This window comes from Rattus rattus, chromosome 5 (assembly GCF_011064425.1).
Source record: "Rattus rattus isolate New Zealand chromosome 5, Rrattus_CSIRO_v1, whole genome shotgun sequence".
Lineage (NCBI taxonomy): Eukaryota > Metazoa > Chordata > Mammalia > Rodentia > Muridae > Rattus > Rattus rattus.
In genome coordinates, this window is record NC_046158.1 from 92,221,675 (window position 1) to 92,242,619 (window position 20,945).

Below are 20,945 nucleotides of genomic sequence, written 5' to 3' on the forward strand. Positions count from 1 at the left end.
TAGAAGGACTGTGAGGTCAGGCCACTCCTCCCTGCTTTGTGATGTTTGCAGTGCATCTCTGTGGCTACAGTTTAATGTCCTTCAGATCTCACAATGTTCTGATAATTCTATTTTTCTCCCCGTGCCTTCCAACTTTTAGGTAGTAACATCTTCCTACGACTCTCACACCTTGGCTGTCTGAACATCTATCTCTTGTTTGCTTCTATATATCTTTCCTTCATTGAAAACTTTTCTTCAGAAATCACAACTAAGTCGTCTGATTCCTGTCTGCCCTGCTACTGTCCTTTTTTAGTTTATTTTTATGAAAGAGTGACTAAAAATATAACCTATCTCCTCAAACCAAAAGCCTGGAAGTCTATTCCTATTTTTGTACCCATTCATCAAGCCACGATGACCCATTTATCCCTAAAGCACTAAAGCACTCTCTTCTCCACCTCTCTCCTTCCTTCACAAGTTATTCGATCCAGATCCTCCCACAATGCCTCTGTTTATCTCCTAAACTCTCTCTCATGCTACTAATGAAATGTTGCTTCTATGATGAGCTCTGGCTGTTGCAGTAAAAATAAAAAATGGCGGAACCGGTTCCCTGTGTACTCTGGCAGTCGCACTCTCACTAGTTCTGGCTCTGGCTGGCATACCATTGGAACTATCGATAATTATCTCAGCGGCTTCACACTGCCCCCATCTACTTTCTGACCCGCTGTCCAAGAGCCATTCTAACATGGCACCCTGTCAGGCTGCCCCACCCTCACTCACAGCTCTCTTGCCTGGTTTCCATCACACCAGGCATACACACCCCAATTCATGGTGGCCAGGTGCATCCAGCCACCATACACTCTCTTGACCTCAATTAAGTTGCCACATGAAAGAACACATCACACAATATCCTCTGATCCAATTGATAAGATATAATTTGCCCATCTAGACAACACATCCTATATACACTCATCCCTTTAAAATAGTCATAAAAACGGGGTGTGGAGGGGTGGAGATGACTCAGTTGTTAAGAGCACTGACTGCTCTTCCAGAGGTCCTGAGTTCAATTCCCAGCAACTACACGGTGCCTCACAACCATCTGTAGTGGGATCTGATGACAGTGACTGTGTACTCACACACACATAAAATAAATCTTTAAAAAAGTTAAAAAAAATAGTCATAAGAACCTGTAATATGTGCAGAGAGGAATCTTAACCTCCGTTGCCATGTTCTCTCAGCTGCTTTTTCCTCGCTCCGGCCTCCTCTACTTCTCTAAAACTTTTCTCCCATCCATCCTTCCCTCTTGTCCAGTGACATGCTTTGTTCTATCCTATACCTGCCTTCACCTGCATAATGACATCAACCTACATCTGCCCAGAGTATCTGCCATTCTCCCGGGGTTCTTACAGTCTTATGAGTAGGTTGGCCCACATCCAGGAAGTTCCTTAGAGTTTGGTCCATTCCTACTTCTCTGTTCTGTTCCCACACTGCCTTCATTCTTACCATACAGAGCTTCATAGGACTTCAAAGCCTGATTTGAACACTCTTCCTTCCCACATTTTCATGTGCCACCTCTGCTAGGAATGTCCATCCCAAAACTTTTCCTCTGGCGGTCCCTGACTCACTGTCCCTAAACCTCTTTCTATTCTGTAACTTCGTCGGGGTCTATGGCATTAATGAGGGCACGCAGTGCACAAACTGATTCTGTAGATGGGTCTGCTCTGGAGCAGGTCCCGTGATGAAGATCTCAGCAGAAACCTTAGCAGAAATAGAGTCGGCATGGTTGAGAGCTAAGTGGTTTTGCATATCCTGAAATCCATCTGTCTTTCTTCATCTCTATCACTCACTACCTGGTCTGGTTCATTTATAATTTTCCACGAATAATTCAGTAGCCTCTTTGCTGACCTCCCTGCTTCTAGCCTTTCCCTTTCCCATGTACCCTTCACACTGCAATGAGCATGCATTGCAAGTCCCGCCCTTTCTTTCCACATTAATATGGAAACTCTCTAGGATGTGAATTCTCATATAAACCGACTACTGTCGACCTTTTCAGTTTCATCTCTTACCGATCCTTCTCTGCACCCTGGCTGGACTGAGATAACTGCTATCCCCCTAATTCACCATGGTGTTGTGGTCCAGGTCACAGCATCTGGTACGCTCACTGCCTGGAAACTTTCTGACAGCTGCCTCCCCACTTGCCTCTTGGGGCAGTCCTGGAGTACATCTGAGGACTCCCATGGCCCCACCTTTCTCCATCCACTCGTGGGTTGCTCCTGTTGCTCCCCTAGCATATCACTTCCTCAGCTCCACGTCAGTCCTTCTCACTACCACACGCCAAGCTTCACAGATGCAGACTGTTTTTATTTATTTCTATTGTTCCACTTTGCTTTTGCTTTTATATACTTCAGTGCCTAGGACAGTCTATGAGATGGAATAGATGCTCAAATATTTGCTGAGTGATAAGATAGCATGAAGGAGAGCATTAAGACTCTGATGGGAGAGATTTTTTTTGTACAGATTTCTCCAAGGCCAGTAAAATCAACCACACACACACACACACACACACACACACACACACACACACACACCCTTTGCCCTTTGCATTGCCTTTTCCAGTGAGCCTTGCTGACCTTATCCTTTTCTTGATATATGTCTAGTACCCTTTAGGGGGCATCTGTTTTTGAAGACAAAATGATATGTGAATGTGGTAGATTTGAACCTAAATCCTGCCATGCAGTTATTTCTGGAGCTAAATTACTTTGCTTTTTGAGCACCAATTTTCTCCGTTGTTAGAAAGCCAACAATACACAGGTTGAGTACATGACATATTGCATACTACAAGGGAGCTACTCCATAAATGGAAGTCTCTAGTACTTTTCTTTTTTTGCCTCTAGTCAACTTGATGGAATTTAGACTCATCATGAGCATGTCTATGAGGACTTCTATAGATTATTTAATTGAGGGGGTAAGACCCATCTTAAATGTGGACAATATCATTGCATGGGCTAGAGTCTCAAACTGGCCTAAAAGGGAGATTGCTAGCTGGGTACCAGCCATCATTACCTTATGACTGCACGTGCAATGTGACTAGCACACTCTTGCCTCCATGACTTCTCTAAAATATACCAAAGAAGAGTGACCCAAAATAAATTCCTCCTTACGTCACTTTTTTTAAAAAAAGTTATTTATATGTAAATACACTGTAGCTGTCTTCAGACACAACAGAAGAGGGGATCAGATCTCATTACAGATGGTTGTGAGCCACTATGTGGTTACTGGGAATTGAACTCAGGACCTCTGGAAGAGCAGTCAGTGCTCTTAACTACTGAGCCATCTCTCTAGCCTTCCTTAAGTCACGTTTGCCAAGTATTTTGCCTCAGCAATGTAGGAAGAAAGGACATTCCTACCCTTTGTGCATCCCAACTTCCCAGTCCCTTCTGGGTTTGGATTTGAAAGTGAAAAATTGTACCACTACAATCCACAAGGGCATAGAGACATGCTCATGTTAGTTCAGTGAATAAAATTCTTGATTTTACTGATTATCAACCTGGGATTTAGAGAGATTAAGTGACCTGCTTAAATCTTACAGCTGGGAAATGGCTAAGCCCAAAGCCACAACCCAAAACTAATGCTTAAAGCGGTGTTTATTTTGTCCAATCGCATGAGGCCACCGATGAATACATACATATCTCATAGCGAGGTCCTTGGGTACATCAGGCAAGCATCCTACAACTGGTCCCCTCCTCTGCCCTCTGTTAACTTTTTATTTTGAGACAGAATCTCACAGAGTTGCCCAGGCTGGGCTTGCTAACCAGAGCTTGCCGTGCTACTTGTTCAGCTTCCTGAGAGCTAGGTTTATAGAACTTGTGCTCCAGCCCAGCTGCAAATGTTTCCCTCAAATGCTTTTTTAATCTCTTCTTTGTCTTTCTGTTCTAAAATTTCACATGACATGCTTCAGTCTGGATCAACAGCTTTATCAATGGAGCTAGAAACAGAGGGCCGTCTCAGTTAAAAGCAAATCTTGCCTCCATTCTGCGGGTTATTTTTGATGGTTTCCTCCTCATCTTCACTGGTCTGTTCTGGTGTTTGCTCCTAAGATTTGTCACGTGAATCCTGACTGATCCGACTTGCTTGATTTTTTTTGCTCTTTCTTTAGTTCTCTATTTCTTTGCTCTTTTTCCTTGTACGGAAAGTTTTTTGCTTTTTCCTTTTTTTCTTAAATGCACGCATGTGGTGGATGTGTGTGTGTGTGTGTGTGTGTGTGTGTGTGTGTGTGTGTGTGTGTGTACACATGTATATACAAGAAGGCCAAAGGTCACATAGGTACTTTTCTCAATCAACATCAACCCTATGCTTTAAGACAGGGTCTCTGAGGGAACCCGGGGTTAACTAATTTGGCTACAGTAATTAGAGAGTAGGCCCCGGGGAATCCTACTGTCTCAGCAGAAGCACTGAGTTACAGGTATGTGCACGACGCCTGGCCTTCTTACATGGGTGATCTGGATCTGAACTCAGGTCCTCATACTTGTACAGCAAGCACCCGACCAAAGGAGCCATGCTGCAGCCGTGAGAATGATAACTTTCCAAGGTTACTTATTTTCTACAGTCTTTTCTGCTTCTACAACTATTTTAAGTTTACTTAGAACTCCACATTGAACATTACTTTTCAGATAGCTGCTTGTCAACTCATGTCTAAACATGGATAGAGTACCAGGAAACAGTTGGAAACTGCATGCGTGAATGGAAGCTGCTGGCTTTGAACTTTACTGCAAAGTCATTGTTCTTCGACAGAAGAAAGACAATGGGGGTGGCTAGTCGTATCTAGAGAGTAGGGAGCAGGCATAGTCCCTGTTGTCTGACAACGCACAATGTAGCTTCCTCACAATTATCCTGCCTAGCTCACTGGACCACTGAATTAGGAGTCCCAGGACAGCACTATTTATCCTTCTCTTGACGTGATCAGGTTCTTCAGGCAGGAGCACACCAGTCTCCTACTTGGACCGGGAAAACCTTACTTCCAACGTTCTGTGTGCAATCCTGCCCTTAGCTGCATTTTTATTCTCGTTCACCCTTAGCTCCTGCAGCTATTTCTACAGTTAGCTGTCAGTCACAATCAGCTGTCTGTCTACTTTTCAGCCTCCCTTTCTCTTTGTTCTTAGGTATTTTTGCCTTCTTAAAATGGGTTTGCTATTGAAATGGTTGAGATTTCGGAAGGGGATGGGAATAAATACATGTGTTCTCTCCCCTATTAGTTGGAGTCTCAAGATTCTATTTTTCCCATTGATGCATTCACTTGTGTCCACTAGTATGGAAACCCTAGACACAATGAATCAAGTGAAAACAGTGCCTGCATGAAATGCCTGCCACCTAAGGTATAGTGTCTATGCTTCGATGAATTTCTTCTGGCCAGTTTGAAGGAGACTCATGTTACAGGGCAGGTTTTGATATCAGTGGTGATTTGATACCTTTTCTTCTCTTAAGGAAATCTATTGACTACAGTTACCGGGAAAGACTAATTTGGACTGTATATAGTCTGTACATTTTAGTGTAATAGGGGCAGAAAACAGGTTAAAGCTAAGCCCAGGAGGAAACAAGAATCCAAACACAGTGTTCCAGAAATAAAAGACCAGCCTGGATTAATTGACTCATTGAAGTTCTGTGCAAACAGAGACCAGATTTCTTCTGTTGACCAATTACCAGAACCTCTGAGACAGCGGCTTCAGCTCAGTGTCACTGCCTGCAGTTTCCTTAGAAATCTGATTTTCACTGTGGTCCCTTGAGAGCTGATAGCTCTGAAGGAAACCTAGGCTGTGCCCTGGACTTCTGTCCACGCACTGATGCTCCCAGTGTCACTGCAGTAATACATGCATCTGTTATGAAAGCAGAGAGAGGCCACAGCCATCCTTCCCAAGTCCAGTGAGTTCTGGCTGTGACTTCTTCACAATTGCACTTAAGTATTGCATGAAGGTAGACCATGCATTACAATAAAGGCAGGAAAATTTCTAATGTCAAGTAGAAGATATCATTTAAAGCACACATTTGCATGGAAATTGTGCTATTATGTGCAACCCAGAACAGCTGAAACTTGAGCCCAGAATGGTAGGACTCCTCCATCTTAACTGCTAAGAAAAGGGACCACTTGTATGGTGCCATGGCAACAGCATCATGTCCAATGGTTCTTGAAGAAAACCATGCAGAAACATGATCAGAATACACAAAGGTTTGCTATTGATTTGAAGAAACAATAGCCAAAATAATTCATTTTATCATATTCTAATATTTTTCATTTAAAAATATACGAAGAATATTCAGCATAAAAGAATTGGGATGTGAAAGTGCAAAAAGAAAACTACAGTCAGTCTCGGAGCTTTTCGTGCCTCTATAGACCCACATATTCACGAAGGGAAGCAAAATAACAAAACAAAAAACAAAAACCAGGGTTGTTTGTGTTTTACAAATAACAAAAAAAAAAATCCTATCAGAGATTTTCACTGAAAGGGTTGCACAGAGATACAAAGAAAGGAAGTAAACCCTGAGCAGAATATGAGGGGGAAAATATATCCTAGATTTTCTACTGTCCATGTTAATGTGGGTAGAATGGTGATGTAAGAGAAGTGGGACAAACATGGCTGTAAATGCACAAAACTTTAGGTTGGTGGCAAACACTAAGTGCTTATGGACAAAGACCACAAGAATGGAAACGAAGGACTGGAGAGATGGCTGAGCGGTTAAGAGCACTGACTGTTCTTCCTGAAGTCCTGAGTTCAATTCCCAGCAACCACATGCTGACTCCCAACCCCCCAATGCTCTCTTCTGCTGTGTGTCTGAAGACAGCTACAGTGTACTCATAAATAAAAATAAGTCAATCTTTAAAAAAAGAATAGAAACACAGTGCCAGGCTTCTAGACGGTACAGAGAACAATCTCAGGTAAAGCCAGCATCAATGCCTGCTGTAGCTGCCAGTGTCCTAGGTACAGTGGGTGCCTTAAATAGCACATACTGGTTTCTCACGGTGCTACAGGATGCCAGTTGTTCCCAGTAGACATGCTTTTCTTAGCTTACAGTTAGCTTTCTTCTTGTTCCAGTCTCTTATGATGAAAAACATTGGGAAAGGGAGGGAGTAGGATCCAGGGAATAAAAGGAGAGGCAGGGGTGTGAGGAGACAGTGTGAGTCCCTAACGATGACCCACCTCCATGACTTCATAGAGTGACAAAGGCACTGCAAAGGTCGCAGCTCCTAATGCCTCCATGCAGGGAGTAGAGTTCAGCATCTGTGCTAGTTAAGGTTGGGAGTGGGGAGAGGGTTGTCTGTTGTGCTTTGTTTTGTTTTGCTGTGACAAAATAAGAAATAAACAACTTAAAGAAGGAAAGTTTTATTGTGGCTCACTCATTCAGAGGTTTCCCCATTGCAATTAGGCCTGTGGCAAGGTGGAAACATCAAGGCAGAAGGACATGACTGATAGAAGCTGCTTGCACCTAAGCAGACAGGAGGCAGAGAAAAATGGAGATCAGGGATGAGATACAAGTTATAAGGGCACATTCCTAGTGACCCTCTTCTTCCCATCTTTGGGTTTCCACCAATTCACAAGAACGCCACTAATTATGAATTCATCAACAAATCAATTCATCAATTAGGTCAAAGCTCTCGTGATGCAATCACTTCCCTACATCCTCACCTCTGAACACCCTCATCATTGAAAACCAAGCCTTCAACACATGAGTCTGGGGGCAATAAGTCATAGCTGATCCATTGAAGATGTAAATTTGGATGGTTGAAAATGACAAGCATCAAAGGGGAACATCAAGGAGAGAGTGTACTAAACCTAAGTGTTCTGGAACACGCATGTGGTCCTCCTATTAATCTGGAGACTGAGACGAGAAAGTCTTACGTTCAAGGCCAGCCTGGGCTATGTAACATATGCTACCACTGACTTTATAATCAGACCCTGTCAACAAATAAATGCAGTAATCCAAAAAACCAACAACAATAAGCTGAAGGCAGGGGACAGGGAGGTGGAACTGAGTTTCTTCTCCAGCATTACAAAAAAGTGTACTACATATAAGATGAAAAATAGTGACTATAGAAGTACCAAGATATTATGACTCATCATATGATTTCTGCAATTGATTTAGTATGGCATATGATTTAGTAATCAAAGTGGATGAAGATGATACATATGTGTTAGTAAGAATAGATACATGAAACTGAACACAGAATGCCCACGAGACATTGGGTAAGTAATTAGATTCAACTCTTGTAAAAATGTTCAAAAGAAAAAAAAAACATAACTTTGCTTTACACTTGGTTACTTTTAGTCATATGGGTATTGAATGTAATGTAGGGAAACTGCAGATGGGATTTGAAGGCTAGCCTCCTATTATACTATTATATTGTAGTGCAGGAAAGAAGAGTATGTTGTGTTTGATGTTTTGGGGGGGGGTGTTTTTGTTTCTGAAGCATCTGTTGTTTCCCAGATGCTGTTAAATGTTGAACTTGACACAGTAAAAGGAAACAGACAAAAGTTACTGCCCTTGTGGAATTAATATGAAAAAAAGTCAGAGGTTAATAAAACAATCATTCACAAGATGTAAACTGTTGGTATCTATGTCCAGGAAGAGGGGTGAGGGAGGGCAAGGTTGGAGATGGGGAGCTTTCTAGATGCACAGAGCAGCAGGAGCAACAGTCTGGCAGTGGGAGTGGCATGCAGAAGACAGGGAGTGCCAGGGCTGGGGGAAGGGTGAGAGATCCTGCTGGAATGGAAGACAGGATTTTGTAGACCACAGGAGCAGGAAGTCACCAAGGAGGCTGTGTAGTAAGGGAAGGTTAAACAGAGCTGCGGGTTTAGATCACTCCCTGTAAAGGATGTTGAGCAGGTAGGAGGAGCTGCAGGGATAAGAGAAAATGTCATCAGGGATAAAGACATAGGCCCCCTGTGGAGGATGTTCCACAGTATTCTAAAGCGTCCCCCTTTCCTTTGGCACCCGCACTTGGGCATAACCAGGATTCCTGCTTCACCACAGAAAAGATTCCTAAGAGGAGCCCTTAGGAAGCCGGTATGGAGATTTATTAAAAGACATTTTTAATGTAGATATATGAACAGAATTATTAGCGAGAAAGAGACTGTGGCCAGATAGTGTGAGGTTCTCCAAAGTCACCATAGGTTTATTTATTACGAGTATATATAAGATTTTGGTGAAATTTAAGTTAAACCTAGAGGTTTGTAAGAAAGACTACTTTCCTCAACAGGGCTCAAAGGGTGTAGCTCACATCAAGGCTCTAAGGTGGAGATTTAGGAATGACAGGGCAGGGTCTGAAACTTTCTCAGTCCTAAGTAAACAGAGTTTACTTACTACTGTCTTTGAGAAACATACATTGCCTTCACATGTAAATTAAGGTTTTGGGTCTACTGTCGGGACAAGCAAGCCAGACTGTGTTGTCATGCTATCTGCCATGTCCCCAGAATTTATATGGAGATTGATTACTATAGCTTTTCATCAGTCTGGACCTGGGGTGGGAGAGGAAGGGAGATAAAATTTGTTGATGTAATTTACACACACACACACACACACACACACACACACACACACACACAATCAAATGACAGGTGACTGCAAAAAAAGAGGCAAGGATGAGTCCCAGCCATATCAGAATTGACAATTAGCATTTAGTGTGGTGAGAAGGCCTGGGATGTGACCTGGTTTGTGGGAAAGATTATAAATTTAATTTTGCACAAGTTGACGAAAAAGCACCCTTGACATATTTAAGAGAGACCGAAGAAGGTAGGTGAATATGAAAGTTTGAAACACAAAAGTGGGAATTAAAACAAGAGAAGTTGTTCCGTGAGTTAGGGAGGGAATACAGTATGGGACATTCTTGGTGCTGAGAAATTCCCTCGTGACTGATAGGCAAATGCTGATCTTGCAAAGGACACAAAACAGCGGAAGTTTAGAGAAAAATAGTGACTTCAGTAAGGAGACAACAGTAAACTGAGACAACTGACCAAACCCTCTGACCGTGAGTCCCATGTACACTGCCTACAGACCCTACCCACTTCTTCCATGACTTGTTGCCTAAGGATCAAGTGGAACCCCATGGACTCCCCAAGTAGCAACCTCCCCACAAGAAGTTATCCCTGGCTAAGTGCTCCCTTAGAACACTATAGACCTTCCATAGACGCCTGAGGGTTTGCAGCTGGCTGTGTGGAAGGTTTGCACTTGTGCTCAGAAGCTGTATCTATCGCTAGCTGAGCTAGGCCCACTTCTGTTACCTTGATGACACATCAACACAGAGTGACCCAAGACTGAACTCCAAGTACCACTCAGCTGGTCCAAAGCCTGACACACTGGGACAAGAGCAAACAGATATCCACAGGTCTACTCAACAAAAGCGGGGTACATATTGTGATGGTTTGCATATGCTTGGCCCAGGGAGTGGCAGTATTAGGTGTGGCCTTGTTGGAGGAAGTCTGTCACTGTGGAGGTGGACTTTGAGACTCTCCTTCCTAGCTGCCTAAAGATGCTCAGTCTATTCCTGGCTTCCTTCAGATGAAGATGTAGAATTCTCAGCTCCCCCTGCACCATACCTGCCTGGATGCTGCCATGCTCTCGCCTTGATGATAATGGACTGAACCTCTGAACCTGTAAGCCAGCCCCAATTAAATGTTGTCCTTATAAGAGTTGCCTTGGTCATGTTGTCTGTTCACAGCAATAAGACCCACACTAAGACACATATCCATATCAGAATCACTACCTGATTCCAGATGTCTTGGTCCCACGGCAAAAACACAAACAACACAAATAAGCAAGATAGTGTGTCTTCTCCAGGAGTCAGCAGCCTCACAGCCATGTTCCCCAGGAAAAAGAACTTAGATGGCACATGAGACAATTATTTCGAAATAGCAATTATAAATATATATGAGGTACCCAGAAAGAATGTGAATATATCCTGGGAAAAAGACCATGAAAACACAAACAGCTGAAAGAAATTAAACAATTCAAGATATAAAGAGATAGAATTTCTGAAGAAAACCTAAACTGAAATAAACCATGAAGAGAAAAAAATTCGGTAAGTAAAACTAATGTGTCCGATGCACGGCCTGGATCCAGTGGGTGTGGGAAACATTAAGGCTGGAAGACGAAGCAGAAGAGTTGGATCCATCAGTCAAAGAAGAGGATGAATCCAAGGAAAACTGTCTAGGAAGCAGTGAGATGGATGTCTTCAGAGACGTTCTGGTACCAGAGCAGCATTAGCAGAATCAGGCAAAGACTAGACTGAATGGGAAGAAGTGAGATACAGAGAAATAGAAAAACACCATTTGGAGAATTCTGGCTGTGAAAAGGAGAGAGAAACCAGAAGCTAAAATAGGATGTCAGGTTTAGGCAGAGCACTTTGTTATGGAAAGATGAGCATGCATATCGATGTGAGGCTCCAACAGTCCTAGTTTGTTTTCTTGTGCTATAAAACACTGACCAAAACCAACGTGGAATGGAAAGGATTCATTTGGCTTACAGGTTAGAGTTCGTCATTGAGAAAAACCAAGGCAAGAGATCAACATCGGAGCTTGAAACAATAACAGTAGATGAGTGCTACTTCCTGGATCGAATCCCAGACCTAGCAGCCTAGAGATGATACTGCCCACAGTGGGCTAGGCCCTTCCATACCAATGAAATATCTAGAACACATCCCACAGACATACCCATTGATCAATCCAAAGAAGAAAATTTCTCAGTTGAGGTTTTCTCTTCCCAGGTGTGTCAAGTTGACAACTGTAGGTAACTATGGACACCAACAAAGTTTCTTTTTGAGCCTTCTGATTTCTTTTTGAAGTTGGAAGAGGGAAGTCTTAAGAAGCAAGGAAGAGGAAGGGGGGGCAGTGAAAATAGTTGTTAGGAAAGGTTAAAAGAGGAGTTCTGAAATAGCACCAGTTTTTGCATATTTTCCTGGTGTGGACATCTTTAGTTGCAAGTGTTTGGGCCTCTTAGATAAGCACTCATATATCTTTCAGTATTGTGAAGCCTGTGTTTAGTTCACTTTGGTTTTTATTCTGTAGGTCTCCAGTCCGTAGTTTAAGTCTTCATGCCATGTACGTAACCGACCTTCATGAAATGATGACCAAGTTCTGAATGTAACTTCTGAGACCACCTAGAGCCATTCTTCAAATATGACAAGCAGTGTTTTCTGGAATAGAGGGTGGAAGGAACAATATTGGTGTAAAGCGATGAGGCTATTCAAAATCACTCTGTGGCGGTAGGATGGCATGGAAGTAGGGGACTCCTTTGCTACTTGCTTGTCCAACTCCAAGAAGTGACCTGCTGAGTCCATAGGATAAGACGATGTTCGTTCCAGATTCTCTAACGAGACCGTCGGGTCCTCAGGGTGAGATTCTTGGCATCCTTGTATTGAATACTTTATATCACTTCCTGCACTCCCAGCACCAGTAGAAGACTTCTGGCTTTCATAAACAGAGGCTTTTTTAGTTAACTCAGTGCCAACCCTGACAGGTGAGTTTCTTCTTTATCAAAAGCTAAGGCTTAGTCTGGATTTTCTCAGGTCCCACACAGCTCCATCTTCCTCTTTTCTTTTCTTTTCTTTTTTCTTTTTTTTCTCTTCTGTTCTTTCTTCCTTCCTTCCTTCCTTTCTCTCTATCTTTCTTTTCTTTATGGAAAATTTATTGCAGCTCTCCAACCACGCACTAACTTTTTCGTTTCAACATCTTGCTCTGCAGCTTCCTTTCCCCTTTTTGCTCGGATGCTAAAAAGTCAGGCGTTGGCACCGGCCATGCGAAGGCTGGCAAAAGCCTCCAAGTTCTTCTCTTCTCCTGTGATGACTCTGGGCTTTTCCTTTTTGTACACATTCCGGATGGGCATCACAGGTCCCGTTAGCTGGGTGACCAATTCTTCAGCAGAACTGTCTCCCTTCTTCAGAGCAGAAGGCTTCCCGGGGAAAGTATGAGCTTGGAGCAGTACTCCTTCAGGCGTTGACCTGTAGTGATACAATGGTTTTGTTTCGCTTCCTTGGGTTCACCGAGATGCCAATGGTGCAAGCCATTTTCTTGTGGATACTGCCACCCTGAGTTCCTCCAGGCCAAAGCCCCTGGCAGCCTGGACCTTGGTGTGCTCTAACCGTAGAGCAGCTCACGATGGGCCTGATGGGACCGGACGTGGGGCGAGGGGCAATGCAGCGCACTTTTGCCTGCGGGTCTGCAGATCTTGCGTGCCAGCTGGTTGAACTAAGTGTCTGCTCACTGCTGCCAATCCTCATGGAAGTGGGGCTTCAGGTTTATGCCATTCCAACTGGGCACCATGGCTGCCACACAGGAGAGTGGCCGAGCAGAAAGGTCCAGCTCCATCTTTCTTTGTTCTTTGAATCTATTGCTTGCAGATGGGATGAGTTGTAGGGGATCAGCATAGGGCAACTTTCAAACTAAACCAGGTGCCATGACTGTCTCTTTCAACAACAGTCCACATCGTCCATGAAGTTTACCTCAACACTTCTCACCTTTCTTTTTCCATTGGCTTTCTGAGACCTTTCCAGAAAATGCTCGCCTGCCCTTAAAGAGTCAAACTCACTAGAAATGTTGCCTTCCATTAAGATAGAAATCTGATCTGCCTTCGGTAAAATGGAATAGAGAAGTCATAACTATAAACTATTGGGAATAATTATCTACAAAACTATTTGGAAATCGGGTAAAGATAAAAGCAGAGCCCATTTTACTTCTATCACTACTTTAGGTATGTCTAAAATTCTTAGATAAAATTGGTTTTTTTTAGGAATATCTTAAAATTTATTATTATATATCAATTATTTTCCAACTCTTTACCCAAAAGAAAGTTTATATTGTACCTTATACATATGTATGTGCTAAAACAGAGCTCCATAAAGCATTTGCCTTCACTGTATAGTTTCCTATTCTCTATCCTGCTTAGTTAATAGTTAATATGGTGTTGGAACCTATGCAACTGATTCCAAGATACGTTCATTGATTATGTCCCACAATTAAAAAATACAGATCAAGTCATTAGTCTAATCATTATGTTTGGGAACTAAACATCATGGGTTGTCCTAGTCAAAGGAAAAGTGACTTTTCGGGGAGGGATGAAGGAGAAAGAGCAGTCATTAAATTTTTTGCCTCCCTTATTGGGAAAAATCAAGCTCTCATTTTGGGGACAGGTGCCATCAGAAATTGGCTAAAAATGAGAACTTCACCTGGTGCAAGTTCTGTGACCAAGGAGCCACTGCCTGTATTTTCATCCGCTTGTTCCTAGAAAGTACTTGACCTCCAAGCAACCATCCCTTCACTCTGGCCTTCATGGCTTTGCTCTGATGGGGTTCCTCTCCTGTCTGTGCACATTTCTCCAACTTGCCCAGGTTGTGGCCTCATACCCTGCTCTCCCTTCCTCTTCTTCACTCCCCTTGTAGTGATGCCTTCACCAACCTGCATCATTTACCAACGCTCCATTCACCAAAGGGAAGGGGCAGAGCATACCAGGATATGATTCTCACTTAAATTCCATTGTAGCAAAGGTCCGATGAAGCAAGCAGAACGCAGACCAAGTCTGACATCCAGAAAAGAGCTCTGAATAAATTTAGCATTGGGATTTAAGAATGAAGTATGGAATCTTCTGTCCTTCAGCAAATGGTAATTAACTTCCCATGGGGGAAAAAGGTAAGGATCAGAAGACATCAAGGATTCACTGCACATCAAAGAAATGCAGAATAGTACCTTGATGTAGGATAAAAGAAGCTTCGAGGTTTAAAATAAGAGGGTCCACAAATCCAGAGACATTATATACAATATGTATATATATATATATATATATACATATATATACACTTTATATGTTACATGTGTATGTGTGGAATTTTTATTAACAGACATACCTTGGAGGAACTGCTCCCTAAAAAGCTCACTTTCCACTCATGAAACACTATTATTTTGTTGAGGAAGACATTTTCATTCGTTCAACTGCAAAAGCTGTGTTTCCTTCAATATTAAGGTTAATGAGGTCTGGGGCCTATAATCTACATGAGTAGGTTAATTCTCATGTGTCCTAGATAGTTGAGAGAGAGATTTGGAACTTCAGCTGAGGGGAGATCCACACATTGCCAAACTGGAAATGCAAGCAAGCAAAGGGGGTGAGAAAAGCTGTGTGCTACGCACCTCGGTGCCTCAGCTTCTCTCTCTGATGCTGAGCAAGGCCTGTCCTCCCCTGTGCATGAAGGAGAAAAGCCGGTTCACAAGCGTTAAACAATACTGGAGAAAAACTGTTGTATGATCAAGCTCTGATTATATTATAGTTGGAGATTGGTTTATTAAAAATTAACTACCCTGTTATAACATCGCTGACAGGACATTCATGTGTCAAGTGCATTTTAGAAATGAACATACGGCACAAATTGATCTCCTGTCTGGGTCAAGGATATGGATGTGCGAGATGCTTTTAGAAATGTCTTCATGAGCAAAGCTGAAAGTTCAGTTTCAAAACCCCACAATTAGGAGAGACATTCCAAAAGAAGATACATTTTCTCATGACTTTCTTCCTCATTTGTGATATCGTTAATATTGCCCATGGAAAAGATGGTTCCTAGAAAGGCTACGCAAGTGAGATGAGCGACTCCTAAGGGCTCCTACTTTCGACAACGGCATTATCATTACCTGCAAATGTTTAGATGCCCATGCCTTTTAAATCGAAAGAGGATCATCAATTATCTGGGATCCATTTTTTTTTGATAGGTTCACTTCCTGACACTGCTGGAAAACTAATCTAGGAGTGGATGCAAAAAAGATGAGAGTACTCTTTTTTTTAATCAAACTACATTCAGAAACAGGACATTTTTTAAAACCCTGACAGTTCACAGTAACTAGTCCATCTCAGACAGCAGGATAACAAAATTTCTGCCCTTTTAACCTGCAAGGAAAGCTCCTGTAGAGTGACCAGGCTTGTTCTTCGATTAGTCTTCCTTCAGTTTTTTATGCCTATGAAAAACCAATTCCCTTTCCGTGGGCATGCTGCCTGATTTCTGAATTACTAATACAAACGAAGTCTACCACGAAATTCAACTGCCAAGGTTGTTCCTAGACAGAAAGAAACCCAGTAAGGATTCATACTGGGAAAGACCACTAATGCCTTTCTTACTTTCCTTTCAATAGATGGCAAAAGCTATCATTTTTATTAATATAAAGCTCATCAGATGAACACAATATCAAGCTATAACTAAATATGTATCTTTGTACCTATTAATGAGTGCATCCTCAGTTCTCATCACTGGTGTACTGTAGTGCAGTGGAGAGTGGGTAATAGAACTGGTTAAGCTGCAAATAACAAGTATCAGTGTAATGCTCAGCATAAAGGCAACATCTATAATATAGCCCCTCCCCCTAAGAGTGAGGGACCGTTTACAAGGTGGGGTCAGAAGATTGTAAGAGCAGAGGTTGGGGAGGATGGAGAGAAACTGTCTTCTGGAGGTTTGAAGTCTGTTGCAGCTGTGAACTCTGAGAAGCTATGGCTTCTGCATAAGACCTGTACGTCAGTCACCACGTCAGCACGGAGGGAGAGGGTGCATAGCCCCTCCCTATTCCCAGCACTTACGATGGTGCCATCCACATTCAGGTGGATCTTCCCATATCAGCTAAACAATTCTGGGAAAGTCCAGAGGTGTGTTTCCTATTTGATTTTAAGTCCCATTAAATTGGCAACCAAGGTTAAACATCACAGAACATACGCAAGCAAACCTTGCCACTGAAGTTCCTCTGGATGTGGGTGCAGGTGGAGCCGCAGTGAGGGTGCAGAGTATCTTTCTGGGGTGATAAATACGTTCAAAAAGCGAGTGTAATGATGGTTACACTCATTTGGATATAAACCATCAAGTTTGAACTGTGCACTCCAAATGGGTAACTTGTGAGTTGTGTCTCAATGATGTGTTTCTTTTTAGATGGTAAGTTCTATGTTAGCCAGAAAAGTAAAAAACAAAACAAAAAAAAAAAAAACTTTAGTCATGAGCCAAAGCAAAGGTAACTGGGCCAAAGCCTTCATTTTGGTAAACTCACATGGTAAACAAGTTACACCTAGAGTCACTTCAGGGCTACTTGCTGTTTCATCTGGTGGCAAAGGGAAATACAACTGTCCCCACTCCCAAAAGAGTAACATGACTTCCATCTCTGTTAGTTTATAACCTTGGACAACATGAAAAAATTTCCTTAATTAAAATACAATCAAAATTGTGCCTAATATTAATTATTCTTACTGTATTTCTCACTTCACAACCCTAAAGCCTTCAAAGAAGATCTTGGAGTTTAGTAGATTGAGTAGTCAGTCCAATGAGATGAGACCAGGAGAAGTGATGTTGTAGTTACAACCATCACCTTAGTGATTAAATGAGAACAGTGTGTTTCTCATCCAAGGTTCATGTCTGCAAGTGTCCACTTGTCTTAGGGATTTACTGCTGTGAAAAGACCCCATGACCAAGGCAACTCTTATAAGGACAGCATTTAATTGGGGCTGGCTTACAGGTTCCTAAGTTCAGTCCATTATCGTTAAGGCAAGAGCATGGCAGCATCCAGGCAGGGATGGTGTAGGAGGAGCTGAGAATTCAACATCTTCATCTGAAGGCTGCTAGCAGAAGACTGACTTCCAAGCAGCTAGGGTGAGTGTCTTAAAGTCCACACCCACAGTGACTCACCTACCCCAACATGGCCACACCTCCTAACAGTGCCAGTCTCTGGCTGAGCATATATAGACTGTCACACCACTCATTCTCACTTGTGGGGGCCCACTGCTGGAGGTTCCCATCCAGCAAGGAAGGACTGCAGCCAACAACTGTTGAGGTCACACTCCACTCTCTTTACGCTTGGAGATGATTTAATTTTTAACCACTCTTAAACCTTTAATCATCGTGACTTATATTTGAAGTGAACATTCATCAAGTTCTTACTATTGACTACTTCATCCCTACCAACCTACAGTTTTCTTTTTAAAAGCTAGAAAGCTCATACTGTACGTCAGTGAAGGAGTTCCCTTCCATGTATTAAAATCAAACCAGTTATTATAACACAATGGGATTGACACCCCAGGGTAAAGGATAAAAAGGGAAATGTGGCTACCCTCACTGTAAGATGTAAAGAGTTTTAAAATAAGTTCCTTTCAACTTGAGGGGAGACTCACAGTGGTGTGAAAAGTGCTTTCTACACTGAGAATTCAAAACAACCAATTTAGATAAAAAAGCAAATGCTGTACCATATAAGATCATAGTAATTACCAGCTGAACTTCTTGTTAAGCCCCATATTAAGAATTTGTATTTCTTCTTATTTCATGAAATTACTTAGGTCAGTTTCCCTCTGAAAAATAAAGTAAATCTAACCCTACAGTCTGGATCTTTAGTCTATGGCAGAGAGTACTCTAGCATTTTCTTATAAAGATATATTAGGCGAGGTTCTGTGTAGGAACACAAAACACACACACACACACACACACACACACACACACACACACACAGAGTAGACTTGTTGGACTAGATTACATTATAAGGTCTGGACCGTCTGCTCACTGAAGACACAGAGTACTCAGTACCTACTCAATCCATGAAGCCAGATGTGCCTCTAAAGTTCCAATCTGGTGTGAGAAGTTTGGATTCTTCTTGGAAAGTCACTGATACTGGTTTCTCCATGGTTTAGGAGATTGAGTATAGGACCCTGCCCGTATTAGACTCGTGCTCTGTCATCGAGCTTAATCCCGAAGTCTACAATCAGCTCTGAAAAATCACATGCTTGGTCTTAACATTAACAACAAATACAATTTCAAGAAAACTAAATAATTTGAACAATCAAAAGAAATCGAATATAAATAGCCAACAGCTATCAACCATCAGGGAAATGAGAACTAAAACCACAACATGACATCATGGTGCCCCAGTTAGAATGGCTGTTATAAAAAATAATAATGATGGAAAAGTGTGGGAACAAAAGAACTCTGTAAGAACGTAAATTATAACCGTGGTGAAGAACAGTGTAGAGGTTCCCAAAAAAACTAAAAATAGATCTACCTTGTAATCCAGCTATCCCAATATAAAGCCAGTCTATCAGAGATCACTTCATGTTCATGTTTATCATGGAATTATTCACAACAGTAAAGATATAGTATCAGCCTCAAGACTCACCAAGAAAGGAATGGATATACAAAAATGGAATAGCAATTTGCAGGGAAATTGATGGAACTAATGGACATTATGTTGAATAAAATAAACCAGGCACGGAAAAATAAATACCACATGTTCTATCATATGTAAAAACGAAAAGAAAAATAACCTTAACTTGGAATAGTGATGAACTGAGATTTTGAGGGGAAAAGTGAAATAAAGCTGGATTTGACTTTATATGGCTATATATACATATATATATTTATGCATATGTTGAAATATTATACAGAATTGTATTTATACATATAATTAATACATCTTAATCCAAACAATTAAATATAGAAGCAATTCTTATGTACATGGCCCATTAGCACCTTTTGTCATACTTAGAATGTGTGAAAATCCCCATGTGATTTGTATTCTCACACTTTTCCAGCATCACTCCGTCTCCCTCTTTCGTCCTCACTGCTTCCCAGACCTCCTGCTTCTCTGTGTACAGTATATCTTTTTACTGCCAGCTTTCCCCACTCTTCTGGCCTTTCTGAAGAGCAATTTTCTGACCACTTTACTCCCTAGACACCCTCTGTACCCTGAGCCTCTCACTGGGCTTTTTCTCTTCTCTAATTGCTCTGTATTTTTGTTTATTTGGTTATGGGCTGTTCTCCCAAGACACACTCACCCTTAACTAACACACACACACACATGCACACACACACACACACACACACACACACACACACACACACACATCACACCATTAGACTATAAGGCAAACAAATGCAGTGGCTATCTCTATTTTGTCTCTAGAAGAAATTCAGTAAGTGTAAGTTGATAAGAGCAAGCAGCCAAGTCTTTTGCCTGGTTTATACCTTTTTTTTTTTTTTTACCGAATTTTTTTTTTTATTCTTTTCTTCAAAGTATTTGACTGTACACTTACACTGTGACAGCTACTCAGACACTCCTCATTGATAGAATGAGCTCATGGTGAGAGCTTGTTTTCTGGTTTCCATCTGCCCTTGCCCTGTTGGTGAAGAGACCCACTAGGCTGCAGACAGGATGTGCACAGTCTTAGTTACTAAAGAGCGGTGTGCCCTAAGTCAAGCTGACGCCTCTTTGGGAGTCAGTTTTCATTAGTCTCATGGAAATAATACTGGGCCCTGCCTCGTTGTATGACTCAGTCCGAAAGCCTTGCCAGACTCAGAGACCTCCCTGAAACTTTTGCTAATCTTGCCTTCAAATGGAGTTTTTATTTTGTTATTCCCATGGCTAGTGAGTTTGTAGAAGAATCTTAATTTGCCATGCCCAAAATATCGGGAGAACCTCTATTGGTCTACCAAGAGCACTCCAACCAAACACCACTGGCTGAGTGGTTTCAGGAAAATACTTTCCACAGTTTTAGAGGCCGGGAGGCCAATATCAAGAGGTGAGCATAGATGCTCTCTCTGGAAGTGCTCGTTGTTCTGCGAATGGTTGCCTGCCTGGTGTGCGCTCCACCTGTGAGCTAGCTCCTGCTGTCTCTTCCTGTTCTAAAGAAGAGACCAGTGCACAACAGTGAGAATCCTCACCTTACAACAGTGCTTGGTTACCTCCATAGAAGACTTCTCTCAACTACAGTCACACGTTCACTCTGAGAATGTGGATTCAAAATTCAGATTTAGAATTCATGGGAAAAGTAAAGGGATGTCAGGCATAGTGGTTCACACCAGAACTCAAAGGGCATAGGCAGGAAAGTCAATTTCAAGTGCAATCTGGACTACCTAGGGAGCATGTCTCAGGCACAATAAATAAATAAATAAATAAATAAATAAATAAATATTTAAAAAAATGAATGAATGA

General features: G+C 42.0%; 1 pseudogene; it reads right to left on the bottom strand.

The window, feature by feature from the left end:
* Window positions 1–8,823: 8,823 nt before the first annotated feature.
* On the bottom strand, window positions 8,824–13,280 carry LOC116900952 (annotated as a pseudogene).
* Between the last annotated feature and the right edge of the window lie 7,665 nt (window positions 13,281–20,945).